Raw genomic sequence first — 14,361 nt, forward strand, 5'->3', positions numbered from 1 at the left:
GCAATGAACAATCCCGCAGCAGCCAGAGCCCCAGCCAGGGCGGGAGATGAGACGGCGAGCCGGGAAACAAAGGTGAAGGAGAGAGGCAATGAAAGCAAAGCTCTCCATACAATAGCTAAAATACGAATCTCTGGAGACTTCAAGATATTGCATGAACATCAATTTCGCATGCCTATTGTCTGAGCGGTATTAGTGTGTGTAGGACTCCCTTCCCCCATCTCTCTGAGCATGGGGAGCATCGCAGCAAATCGGGAAATGGCATAATTGAGCCGGCTCCATCGCATCATGGGGTGTCAGAGTGGACAAGGCACCAGGATGACCACCCATCGCAGGCACCTTGGCACCCTGCCCCCTACAATCACTTCTGCGAGGATCACGAGGGGATTGAAGCCGCAGCAGGAGACAATCTGGCCGTGGATTTCATTAGTGGTCTCTTTTGCCATCTGTGAGACTTTATGGCTAAGAAGCTGAATGAAAGAGCTTTCTAGAAAATTCTTTAGAGAAAAAACAGCTCAGAAATGCGAGTCATGCTTAGGCCCTTTATGGGGAGCTAATTTTGTGCTTAGGAATAAAACAAAATGCCAGGAGTTCCCGCTGCTTGCGATGTGAGCTAGCACGCAAGTCAGACCATGCTGCTGTGGGTTGGAGGGTACCGTTCCCATCCCTCCCTCTCCTTTCACCCCTACGTAGAAGTTGACAATTAGTTTTTACTGCACATACATGAAGGGAGATACATGCTTTGGCCTCTATGTGAGAGCAATAATTCTCTTAAATTGATGTGTCAGCGAACTAAAACTCAATATTTTTTTCACATAGTGTATTTTGCAGTCAGAGGACCTTCACTAATCGGAATAAAGCAATTTGGCTCCCTGTCATTGCTCACTGAAAACATATGAGCTGGTTGGCACGTATGGCCTCCCAGATTTATCAGTGTCTCCCATCTAGTGCATGGGAGGTTCAGGGCTGCAGCTCAGAGAGGAGTGAATTTTTATGAATGCTTTTTTTCCCCTCCCTAAGAATTCCCACAGATAGATTTATTCCTTAGTTTCAGAAATGTTTTATTTATTGTCCATATCCCATATCCTCTTTAGGTCAAATCGAAGTCATATTTTACATTTTTTATTTGTATTACTATGTCCTTATTGCTTTGCTCATTAAAAAAGTGCAATGGCACTATTCCCACAGCTCTCCTTTCCTTTATTGTGAGAGCACCATGATATGAATGTCTACAGCTGTCCTTTCAGTGGGACCACAACATAATGAATTCTCTGCGTCTTGTATCATGTTCACCGAAGGCCAGGGTAGGTGGGATCGCCATGTTTTAATGGTTAAGACTTTACAGCTTGATGACACCAGAATATGCCCTTTTGTGTCACTCACCCTGTGCCCCGTAGTTCCCTCACTCCCTCTGCAGCTCCAGAGACTGCTCTTTGCCAGATCTTAGGATCGTAGAATCATAGAATCATTAAGGTTGGAAAAGACCTCTTAGATCATCTAATCCAACCATTATCCCACCCCCACCATGCCTGCTCATAGAATCCTAGAATCATGAAGGTTGGAAAAGACCTTCAAGATTATCTAGTCCAATCAATCTTGATTCTGTGCTTTTGTCTGGAGGAGTGTTTCTTCGTGTTGGATAATGGAAGCCACAAAAATGTGATAGATCCCACTACCAACACCATGTCACACCTCTAATTAGAAAGGGTGTTATGCACCAAGTGTGTCAGACACTGATTGCTCTACCACCAGTGTGTATGTTATTTCAATGCCAAAGGGAATGCCTGCTCAGTGTGGGAAAGCTCCTTGAATGTTTGGACAGCTGTTCCAGGGTTTGCCCATAACTGAAGGAGCTGGGGCATTCACTGGAGAGAAACAATGTGGATAGATTCCCATCCTTCCTGGGCACGTACACTACCTGGCACAGGGGTGGGACTAGCACCGTTGACTCCATCAGCCAAGCTAAGCCTTCACCAGGACATGCCAGTCTGGGAAGTGGCATCTTACCTCAGTCCTTTCCACAAGGGATACAGCTGCTCTACCAGAAAGAAAGGCTCTGCTCTGTGCACCCCTTTCAGTCTCCTCAGAGGTGACCTGCTGATGGCAGTGGCCAGAGCAGGACCTGCTATACTTGGCTTCTCCTGCCTTTATTCCTACACAGCCTTGGCACGTTTGTGGAGGGAATGCTAAGAGGATTGGTTAATAACCAGAGAAAAATGGCCCAAGCCTTTGTAAGTCCATTTATCCTTTTAATCACACTCTCTCTAACGAGCTATATTCTTCTTACTTATCATTTCCTTTGTTCGTGCCCATTACAGTGTTATTCACAATTTTGGCTCAAACAATACCTCTTAAATAAGAGGATAATATTAAGTGCATCAGCACGAGGAAGGGAAGCTGCTTTTAAAAACTGAAAGTACTGCTTGATTTCCACTTTCAAAGCATTTAATTTCACCTGGTCCACACTTTTAATATTTTCCAATAAAATAACTAGATGGGGGCACATTAAAATGGTCTCAGTTGAGCTGTTTTAATAAAAGGAGAAAGTTTAAAGAGCTCGGCCATGGATGAAAAGCTATTTAAAGCAGGCAGGTTGGATATTTCTGGCATGGATGCATGAGGTATCTGCCTCCACCTCTAATTAAAAGGCCTATATTGTTCAGCTCTACGACACTCCACATGATAGACATATTAAAGACCCAGGAGACCACCATGTTGTCCTGCACTGCTTCTTACTCTAGTAGTGACTCTGTCTGTGTTCCTGGGCAAGCTTGGTGATTTGGGCTTTGCACCCCACAGCTGCAGTCTCAGAAAGTAGCTCCTGGAGAAATGACATTGTCTTCCTCTGGCATAGGTGCAACTGCAGAGCCCAGAACTGGGAATGACATTAATGACACAAAGAAAATTTTGCTTTGTTCTGCAAGTCTCTCCATGCAAATGGTACCACTGACAATTCAGGGGGGATTACACTGACAGATGAAAGAGCCAGTGGGTCCTTTTCCCGAAGTCACTGGCCTATCAGTACTTGCAAAGAGCTGGATTTACTTGAATGGGGAGCAAGTACCACACTTTATTTATCTGAGCAATTCCCAGTCTGTGGGATTCCGCTAAAAATGAAGCTGAAAGGGGCAGCAAGTGGGCTAATAGACTGAAAACTTAACATACAGGGTTCAACCATCAGCCTTGGTGCTAACTGTGACTTGCAACCCTGCAATCCTTCGTAATGTGATACCACAGTTTTATGAGATACGAAGCAGCCAGAATGCTCTCTGGCAATTTTCAGCTCTACAAAAAGAGGCTCCAAAAATGATCTATCTGCCTTTTTGAAACGCTGGCTTAGAGAGGCTTTGAATAATGAGTAGGCAGTTTGCTATTTCACCATGCACAGCTCTTGTGTATCAGTAGGTGGAAAGTGTATGTAGTGTTTTAAAATACAGATGTCTCAAAGTGCAGGACAGTTTTTGCTGAACTTGTGCAGGGATAGAAATATGTGCATGTTTATAAATATAGAACTCCCCTAAGATTTTGGTAGCAAACTTGTCTTTCACTGAGGGTTTCTTGGTGAAAGAGTTTGGGAATTTCCCCTCCTCCAAGGTTTCCTCTTCTTGTATGTAAACATCCAATGCAAAGCATGATGCTCTTTGTAGGTGATAAGACAGCCATTGTGTAACTGCATAGAAACATTATTAGTATCCTCATAAAATGCAATTACTGTCTAGAAGGAATACTCTGATGGCAATAACAGCATTAGAATTCTTCATAGACAAAGGAACTAATTAATTTTGGCATCAAATAAGACATGTGGGTAGTTAATTGTTTTAAACTCCATTTCACAGCTAGGTATAGGAGCAAGTAGGACTGTATGTCAGTGATATCATGGAAAGACAAATCAAGTGACTACTGTGATGCTAGAAAACCAAGCGAGAAGCAGGGGCAAGGATTTGACATTCTCAGATTCCAAATGGAGCTTCTGCTAATCACATTATATTATATCTTGAAGATGTCATGTGTATTTGATATGTTTTTGTTGGCCATTTCAATTGCATGTTAGTTCCCTATGGTTTTTAATCTAATCTTTTAAGTTCAACATTCATTGTCCAAAATTCTAACAGCAGATGACATTATAATGGGGGATTTCAAAGCAACCTGAAGCAAATTTTCTCCTTGTATCTCTGCTTTCATTGTTTCTGGTGCAAACTTTCACAGGATAACAACACAAACAAAATGTTGCTGAGATTTTAACCACACCATCAAGTAAGAGTAGCATATTCCTTTCTCCGTGTTGGCATCTCTAAGAAGAGCTGCAGTGGTGCAGCTGCCATGTAACCAGTAGCTGACACATGAAGCTCATTTGTTCCTCCAAAAGTCCTTTTTCCTAACTGGTAGTATTGAAGAGAAACCACCTGGTTCCCTGTACCAGATGACCCTCATCTTGGTCATGTCCTCATACTTCATATGCTCCAAGTCTCCCCTATATGCTGGCCTTGGTCACACTGGAGAGCAGCAAGTAGTAATAATTGGAGAGTGTGAGAAGCTTTATCAGTATCTCCACAACATCCTGCATCCTAAGCTCCAGCAAGAAGAAAACATCCCTAGATAGTGAAACATATTGGTAGGTGGGGACCTCTGCTCCCTGCTAGTTACCCACTGCTAACACCCATAGCTTCTTCCCGGTTCTTCATTGTGCACAGACCCTTCTACAGACAAGGAGACCACCATGAAGCTGCAATTGGAATGGAAGAACACTTCTCATGTTTACCCTTCACACGGTATGAAGTAATCCCATGAACTCCGGCAGACAGCCTGGGAGTTTAGGAGTCTTGTTTCTTGTGTCCTCTAGCCACCAAAGAGAGATACTGGAGAAAACCAATGTCACTTCTTGCAGCTCTTGTATTTTGCATGCTAGCCTCCCCTCTGTTGTCTGCCTCATGCTACATGGTTTGAGATCTCATCAAATCACAGTTGCAGTTGGCATAGTTGTAGCTCGAAATGCAACTTCAATACAAGGGAGAGCACTAGACTCTCCTGTACTTGCTCTATATTCCTGGTTGCATTTGTTCGTTGCTCCATTTAGCGACGTGAAAGGTAGAAATAGAAATGCTTTGAACAAGTCTCAGGGGCTTGTGAACAGAAAGTGGAATATATCTGAGAAACAGAAGAGTGCCTGAGAAGAGTTATCAGTATGAGAGACCTCAAGCTGAGTGACTGAGAGTTGACATTCCTTCTATTTATTTATAAAATTTGTAACTGTGGAAATTAGCCTTAGAAGCTGTAGACCCATTACTGTTAGTTTTATCATCCTTCTAAGACATACCCTGAGGCATTCCTGGAGATTGAATCCTATTGTGCTTTGCAATAAGCCCATAATTGATTATGCTATGGAGCTTTAATATGGGTTGAGAAATAGAATCCAGAGTAAATACATTCAGAATTTTGCTAGCAGGCCAAATTTAAATCTGGTTTTCTAAACCTACCAGGATTAGTTCTTCTCAGCTAATGATTTAATTTGAACCAGCCACCCTAAGAGGTGCAGTGTGTGAGTAAGTCCAGGCTATCTGCTTGCTGGGCTTATTTAAAGAAGTTCATCCCCTCTACTTCACCTGCAAGTTTGTAAAGCTAAAATTAGGTTATAATATTGTTCATTATAAGCCACTGTAGGTCTTGCCTGGCACTCCCCCCTGTAGTGCCATCAGACACAGATTTGCAGATTTGTTTCAGTTCTGAAAAAATAGGTGCATTACACCGTATCCTCCAAAAATGAGGGAGAACTGAGTTGGGTGGTAGCTTGTCTTTATATCTCCCAGCTTGAAGTATAGTCCATGTAGCTTCCTAGTCTTCATTAGATATTTTTTTTCCCAATTCACTCATTTGTTTAAAATCTGTCCTTCCTAGAAGGAGGTTGTCCATTTTGCTCCTTCATACAGGGATGAGAATGATGTTGATCTTTTCTCATCCTTTCATTAGCAAAAATTGTCTTTTTTTTTCTCTCAGTTACTAAGGACCGTATTACTTCCTTTGATATGCAGGTGGTGACTGTAACTAATTTCACAACGTAAAGTGGGCTAACTTGTAGGCCTACTAGAAATTGAAGCTTCTTAAACTACTTGCTATCTGGGAAGAATTTAAACAAGTAAACTCAAGAATTTTGTTACAAGCAAAAGAAATGTTGTTCAGAAGTGACAGAATTAGCACTGCTTTCTGACCGTTTTAAATCCTTCTTTTGTTTCTGGGCTTGAAATCTCAAAGGCAAAATTTGTTTGTGAGATTCAATCTTCAGAATTGGTTTAGGGTAGGGTTTTTTTTTGGTTCACAATATATATTTATTTGAAAATGCTCATGAAACAGTGTTATTGTCTGTGCAGGGTCTTAAGGGAAAAAACAATTAGTTTCATATTTCCCAGGTGCAAAAGAACTCTCTCTCTCTTTTTCTTTCTTCCTCTCTTACTTTTTCTCATAAAAATTAAAAAACTGAGTATTTACCCCAAACCACCATACCACTGGGTCTGTTCCATTAAAAACTGATATACTATGCCCAACGTGCTAAGGATGTAAAATCTCCTTTTGCGTGTTCTCACCAAATTTATTATACTGCATTTTTGTACTCAATGACCAGATAAGGGGAAATACTGCAAACTAAAGAGGGAAAGTGTCAAACTGGAGAGAGCTGCAATGAAAAAGCATCTTTATTTAAATGTTTGAGCTCTTCCTTACTCTGTGGCACTGTAAAAGGACATGTATTATCTTTGATCCATAATGTTTGCAGCTGCACAAAGCTGGAAATGGGACAACAGATGTGTATGGGAAGACAAGGCACAGGAATACAAGAACAGAAAATCCTTAATATAAGCTTTTTTGCAAGCATAGCAGCATTGTCTTTGAATCAAGTTTTGGATCAGATGGCAATTTAAATTTCAAGAACAAATGAATGCTGGGTAAATTGTTGTAAGAAAGACATGCTCCTCCTTATACCAGTCTCAGTTATACTATGGAAATCCATACCTGGTGTTACACAATAAACTTAAGCTTTAATGCCATCTTTTCTCACTTTTTAACTGCATTTTCATTGCCCCAGGAAGACTTTGCATGTAAACTGCCTAATTTTTGCTCTGGCCTTGGGAGGTTCTTAACTCTGCAGACAATAGCCCTCTGCAAAGCTCTGCTATACAAAAGATGTTTTTCCCATCAGAAAACAACACCTAGAGCTGTTTCAGACAGGAGGAGATGATATCATAATTTAAATTCAAGGTTTTCCTGAGGATTAAGAGGTTGCAATGAGGGGTTGGCTGCAGAGATTCTAGGAGAAAAGGTTGACTGGCTTGAACAAATGTAGATCAAAATGTAAAATCATTGCTGACATTGCTGTAATAACTCATACAGGAGTAAGAAACTATTGGTGGGCTGGTAGATGGTACTGCTCTTCCCTGTGTGAAGCTCTAACTCTCAGGACTCAGGAGCTGCATGCACACACATGCACGCTCACACACACACTGGGCTATATATGTGCAAGTATTTATGCTTGTATTTAAAATACACAAATTTGGAGGGACAGTGAGTAGACTTTACTTCATGGTGTTTTATGAGCATCTCCAAAGAGCATAGAATCATAGAATCATTAAGGTTAGAGAAGACTTCAAAGATCATCTAGTCCAACTATCAACCTATCACCACCATGCCCACTAGCTGCGTCCCTCAGAATTTTGATTCTTGCTCTCATTTGTTACCTGGCATATTCCCCCCGCTTCTGCCCATGTTTTTTGTGAAGTGGGAAAACAGCATTCCTGATGAAAAAGTCTGTTTTGGAATGACATCTTTCCTACCTTGATATATCTCATTGTAATTCTTTGGTATATTTACGAGATCTTTATTAAGACAGGCCAGATTCATTTTTCATTTGTGTTAAATCGTTTGTGCCCTTTTAAAGGTGCACCATATCCTCAGCATTGGACTTTTGGTTGTCTGCCTGACAATGATGAAGTGTTCTGTTCTAACAAATATGGTAAAATGTTGTCCTGTTGCATTTTCTGTGCTATTTGTGAAATGTTAGTAATAAGGAGGGACAGACAGATATGGAATGAATTTGGTATGAACTTATCTTAATTTTGGTAAATTGCTCCAACCAGACTGAGCTGGTGGTGATCAGTGATTACTGGATTTAGCCAGTCACAGTCTCCCTTTCCAAAGGAGCTTCCCTATATCTAACCAATTGAATCGGGGTCACTGCCAAAGCACTCATTGCTAGTTTGCAAAGTCTGCTCATGAAGCTCTGTTTTCTTATTTTGGTGTCTGGGTGACGGCTCTGATAAATCCAATAAAAGGGCTACTACCAGTTGTGGTTCTAGTACAGTAACACCAAAAATAGCTTCTAATTGGTATGCAGAGTCTGGAGCAAATTTGCTCCTGTTAAGTATGCTGGTCAGGTTCTTGGGCTTGTGCATTCTGGATAGCCTCTGGCTAGCCAGGGAATTGGATGCCTTTCCTGTATGCTGCAGCTTTTCCAAGGGAATTTGTCAGAGTAATTAACAAAAGCCTCTATCTGCCTCTACAAGTAGTATGTGTGCCATTTCAAGCCTCTTGAGTGATGAAACATCACTCATCATAGAGGACAGCAGCTTCAGCAAAGTGGTCAGAGCCTGGCTAGGCGTGTGGTCTGGACTATGTCATGGTTGGGCTAGATAGTATTAATGGTCTTTTCCAACTTTAATGATTCTACGATTCTGTGTCATCCTGGATGGGAAATATGACTACAGCCTAACTCTGCCCACACATGAGGTGCAATCTGGCCATGGCATGTGAGTTCTTGATGCATGGGCAGGGCCATATCCAAGCCCTGAACTTGCAACAACCAAACTATCATGAGCTGGTGATGTGAACCAAAATGTTGCTTGTGAATATTCCTCCTTTGGGAATAACAGGAAAATTTCTGTTCCTAAAGAAGTTTCCTCTGTGTCTTCCTCAGGAAAATGAGCCTTTGAGCTCAGTGACAAGGACAGCAGCAAAACGTGTCTGTGCAGTAGAGCCCCATGGCCTCTTAAAGTCCTCAAACTATTGATGGATGGATCAGAGCTGACTTAAACAACAGAATGAGTGCTATTGATGTTTCTCTGCTATGTTGTTGTTTTTTTTAAACCGTCCAAGTAACAAGGCTATTCTGAATCTTTTCTCCATGTTAATGAAAACAGCCTCAGGACTTTTTCTCACCCGGTTCCACACTTTGCCTTGTCGTCAGATTAGAGAGCAGTACCGAGTGGAGAAGAAGCAGAAGAAATCTCACTGTGAAGAATGCAAAAGGAAGGTCACACAGGTTAGAAGATGTCTATCAAATCAACTCATTGTCATAGAGAGGGAGGGGAGGCACATTAATTTGGGAAAGCAGTAGATGCAATTTCCCACTCTGATAGAATGCTTTTTGTAGCATACACTCCATTAGTTTCAGGAAAATTTGTTTTGATTTGCAGCAGAGAAAGGAAGGAAAGAGTGGAGGCCATTGCATTTAAATCTCATCTGAACACAAACTGAGAAAAACTTTGCAGACCTTTGGACTCTGGTCCTTGATTTCCACTGATGTCACTCATTGTCAGGTATTTGTGGTCCTGCTAAAGCAGCCCATGCTTTTGCTTTGCCCATAACAATCTTAAATACGTGCCTAAGGAGAAGTGTGATGGAAATGCCTTTGCTGTAGAGAGACTTGCAAAGAGGTATGCGAGCCTGAGAAACCAAGTGGTTCTACTGATGCTCACTGTAGCCAAGCAGGCAGATTTGGACTCACTGGAGAAGAAAAGGGAGATGAATGCATACATGAGATCTCTAACATGCCATGAGATGGGTTGTGTGGCGCCTTCAAGCAAGAATCAGTAATACTGTTTAGAGCTGTTAATAGCATTTCTTATTTTTCTCAAAAAAAAACTAGCAAATACTGGCACTGAATAGATATTCATTTCAGTCTCAGATTTTGCCTTTTTATTTTCTACTTTGTGGAAACTCACCAAAAGAGACTGCCTGGCCAGCTGAGAAGATAGAGACATGCATACCCAGACAACTTTCCCTGGGCCCATATCATGCACTCTGTGCCATTCATGATGCAAGTGAAAAAAGTCAGATCTATCCTGCCTTCTCGGCTCTTGTGTCCCAACTATGGAGAACAGCAGCAAAAGGGGGGGGTTCTCATCCAAGACACTGGCCCAAATTCACCTTCTATAGATGTCAGTCTGGTGGAGAGTTAATACCAGCTTGTGATTACTTAGGCTATAGTATTTATGGCAAAGTGACACATAAAGCAATGCTTGGCAGCTCCTGCTTTATCAATAAGAAAACTGAGATCCTTAAAGGCTCTATAGCTAAGCTGCAGATTCATCATTTGCATTCCAATTATCTATGGAGAGCTGAGGCGTGTAGGTGACGCACTAAAGAAGACACCTCGTGTCTTACCACGTTGAAGTCTGGGAGCTGCTTAAGCTGACTTTGCAGACTGTAAGAATGTGATTGAATAATCTGGTTGGAGGGCAAATTTGAAAATTAAGCAGGGTCTTGAGGAAGTGGACCCTATGGAAACCATTCCAACCAACAAATACCATCAGAGGACTTCTGCATTGTTTGTACAAGGAGGATAATGTTTGCTTAAACCGGCTGTTGTCCTTGAACAGCAAGGCAACAGAAACTAATTCAAAGAAGCTGAACCAAATAGAGGTGTGATAAACTATTTGGAGTCTGAAATTCAAGTTGTGTGGTACAGATGTCGTAGAATACATCACATCACATGGGTGATGTCTGTTTATTACTGGAGCAGTGTACTTTCTAGAAGATAATTTCCATTGTGGAAAGGGCTTTTTTTGCTTATTGAGAACTCACTGGTGGAAATAAAGCATGTTAAAAATGAGCACAAGTGGCAGATTCCTGTTCTAGCATTTGTAACTTCCATTTTACTCAAATTACTAGCAAAGTTTTGAGGTCCCTTGTACTGATTGTGTTGAAATAATTAATGATGGTTTCTTCCTGGATTCAGTTCCTTTAATTTAAAAGGACCAAAAGGAGGCCTGCTTGTTCCCAAGGGGAGTCACACACAGCCATAGAATCATGGAATCACAGAATGGTTTGGGTTGGAAGGGACCTCAAAGCCCACCCACCCCAACCCCAGTCATGGGCAGAGCTGCCCCCCACCAGCTCAGGCTGCCCAGGGCCCCATCCAAACTGGCCTTGAGCCTCCAGGGATGGGGCACCACAGCTTCTCTGGGCAGCTGTGCCAGCGCCTCACTGTCCTATCTGTAAAAAAAAACCCTAACATCTAATTTAAATTTCTCCTATTTTAAAGCCATCAGTAGCTCTTTTCTCAAACTTCCAAGCCTTTTTTGGATCCCATATGCCCATTCTCTCTGACATTTCCCATCATTCCACTCTCCAAAATTCTGTATCTATCTGAGGTTTTATTTCTGCTTCTTTTTTTCTTTTTCTTTGTGTTCATTGCATTTTTGTATGCATTGACACAGAGCCCTCTATTAAGGCTATGCCTAGCAAACGTCTTTCTATACTGTGCACATTCTTCAGGAGCTTCACATGTCTTCATGTGAACCTTGATATGAACACATGTTTTGGCTGGATGGTGCTATTGCTTCAGTGAGCTGTTTTCATGGAAGAGCTTATAGCTTCTCACAATTATTTTCAAAGAAGAGTGGATATTTCACCCAAATATATTTAGTCCACTATGAATATGCCTTCTGATGCTTCAGCTAGAGAGTTAAAAATGGAGACTAACTGTTATTCCTCAAAAGTACAGTGTTTGGGGCACTGCAGGTATTTAGGTGCTATTTGTACAACTGCATAATAATGAACAGTAGCATCGTACAAAATGTTCTTCAGGGAGGAGACCAGAACCCACAGCCCCCACAAAGGAGAAAGCATTTGTTTCTAGTAACTTTTGCCTGGCCTCCCTGAGCCTGAATTCAGAAGGCAGATGGAACAACGTCAAAAATTCCCTACAGAGAACATCTTATGTTAGGAAGGGCAAAATAATAAAGATGCAGTGTGAGAAGCTTCGTAGCAGCAGCCCTCACTTCCACTCACACAACCCTGAGGGCTGTCCCCCTCCGCAGAATTTCATTGCATCTTCTCCTTGTTCTTTCAGAGCAGATCGTTAGCAATACCACTCTGAGTTTGCATGGCTGTGCGTCATGGAGCTACCGTGAGCATTTTCCAGGATTAACTTGGCTCTGCTCCTCAATTGGTTTCAACATGTTTAGCAAGCCTTTTTTTAGTCAGCATGGAGAAGTTAATGCTCTTAGTTCTCAAGCTTTTTACAAGTGCATGAAGCCAGATCATCCCCTCTCAGTTTTGCCACAGAAGAGATATAGCTAGCATAAAGTACCCGAAGTCAGTTTGAAGTCTCTTGGAGGAAAGAGACCGGAGCTTAGGAGATCTCAGCCTCCAGCTTTCTCATCACCTCAGGACTCTCCCATGTACTGCAAACTGCAAAGCGAGGCTTGGGCAGATGTTGATGAAAGGCTCTCTCAAACCCAGAGAACTCACAGAAGAGCCCCATTCCCAGGAAAACTATTGGGAAATACCTCCAGACAGAAAACTCGTGATTCACAGTGAGACAAATTCACAATGATAACTGTATCAGATTCTGGCTAACCTGGAGAATGAATCTTCCCATTCCCAGGGAAAGAGGATGGAGGCCAAAGCCTAAGAGACTGGCTCTGTGCATAAAGTCCCCAGCTTCTGGTCCTTTGGGTAAGGCTGGTTTCTTGCTTGGATAGCATTGGTGAGATTATTGTTAAATATATTTTATTTCTGAAAGAACTGTAAGAAGACTGGCACTGCTACAACCTGAAGCACAAGGTTGCCGACATGCCTTCTGTCACTGCTGAGAACTTCCAGGAGAGAATCTTAGCACAAAGGGCTGTGGCTGAGGAGCGGGACAAAGTCACTGCCACCTACTGCATGGTTTGCAGCAAGAGATTCTCCACCTTCAACACCTATGAGAATCACTTGAAGTCCAAGAAGCACCTGGATCTGGAGAAGAAAGCTGTTCAAGTCATCAGCAAGAAGGTGAAAATATTAAATGAGAAGAACCTGGAAAAGGGGTTCACAGTGGAGAGTGTAGACAAAGATGAAATGAATGCAACTATACAGCAAGCCATTAGAGCTCAGCCATCCTCATCTCCAAAGAAGGCGCCCTTTCCTCCTAACCATACAAGCAGCTCTCCAGTTCCTGTGGAAAGCGCCAGTCCATTGTAGAGTAAAGAATGAACTGAGAAGCCTCAGCGGATACAATGGTTTGAACAACAAGCAAAGAAGCTGTCAAAACAGGAAGCAGAGGAAGAAGAGGATTCAGAAGAAGGCTGGGAAGACATGGATTCTGATGAAGACTTCAGCTCTGAAGAAGAGATGGAAGGCGTGGGAGAAGAGGAGGAGAAGCAAGCAGAAGCTGAAAGCACTTGTGCCATTGGGGCCATACCGGTCACAGACTGCTTGTTCTGTTCCCACCATTCCAGAACTCTCACGAAGAACGTGGCCCATATGACAAAAGTTCACAGTTTCTTCATTCCAGACATAGAGTACCTTGTGGATCTCAGAGGACTAAAAAATTGTATTGATATAAAATAATTTATTATTTTGGGGGTGTTGGTTGATGCTCGGCTGAACATGAGCTGACAGTGTGCCCAGGTGGCCAAGAGGCCCAATGGCATCCTGGCCTGCATTAGAAATAGTGTGGCCAGCAGGAGCAGGGAAGTGATCATCCCCCTCTACTCAGCAATGGTGAGACCGCACCTCGAGTACTGCGTTCAGTTTTGGGCCCTTCACTACAGGAAAGATGTTGAGGTGCTGGAGCGTGTCCACAGAAGAGCAACAAAACTGGTGAGGGGTCTGGAGCACAAGTCTTATGAGGAGCGGCTGAGGGAGCTGGGATTGTTCAGTCTGGAGAAGAGGAGGCTCAGGGGAGACCTCACTGCACTCTACAACTTCCTGAAGGGAGGTTGTGGTAAAGAGGGATTTGGCCTCTTCTCCCAGGCAACAAGCAGGACAAGGGGTAATGGCCACAAGTTGTACCAGAGGAGGTTTAGATTAGACATAAGGAAGTACTATTTCTCTCAGAGAGTGGTCAGGCACTGGAATGGCTGCCCAGAGAGGTGGTGGAGTCGCCGTCCCTGGCAGTGTTCAAGAGGCGCCTGGATGACGTGCTGCATGACATGATTTAGTGCAAGGGGTGATGAGGAGACAGTTGGACTAGATGATCTTGTAGGTCCTTTCCAACCTTGCGATTCTATGATTCTATGATTCTATGAAGACATTCAGGATGCGTTTTGCTAAGCACAGCTCAAACATCCTGCAGTATTGCCCTGAAAAGCTTACACTGTAAAGGAGTTTCAT

The 14,361-nt window shown here is 42.6% G+C and overlaps 1 pseudogene across 1 annotated transcript; it reads left to right on the plus strand.

The window, feature by feature from the left end:
• Nucleotides 1-8,779: 8,779 nt before the first annotated feature.
• Nucleotides 8,780-13,596, plus strand: LOC306957853 (cytoplasmic 60S subunit biogenesis factor ZNF622 pseudogene; annotated as a pseudogene). The gene is made up of 2 exons: nt 8,780-8,786; nt 12,800-13,596. The product of its transcript is annotated as a cytoplasmic 60S subunit biogenesis factor ZNF622 pseudogene (transcript).
• The last annotated feature ends 765 nt before the right edge of the window (nt 13,597-14,361 follow it).

Source organism: Tetrao urogallus (genome assembly GCF_951394365.1).
Source record: "Tetrao urogallus genome assembly, chromosome: 1".
Classification (NCBI taxonomy): domain Eukaryota; kingdom Metazoa; phylum Chordata; class Aves; order Galliformes; family Phasianidae; genus Tetrao; species Tetrao urogallus.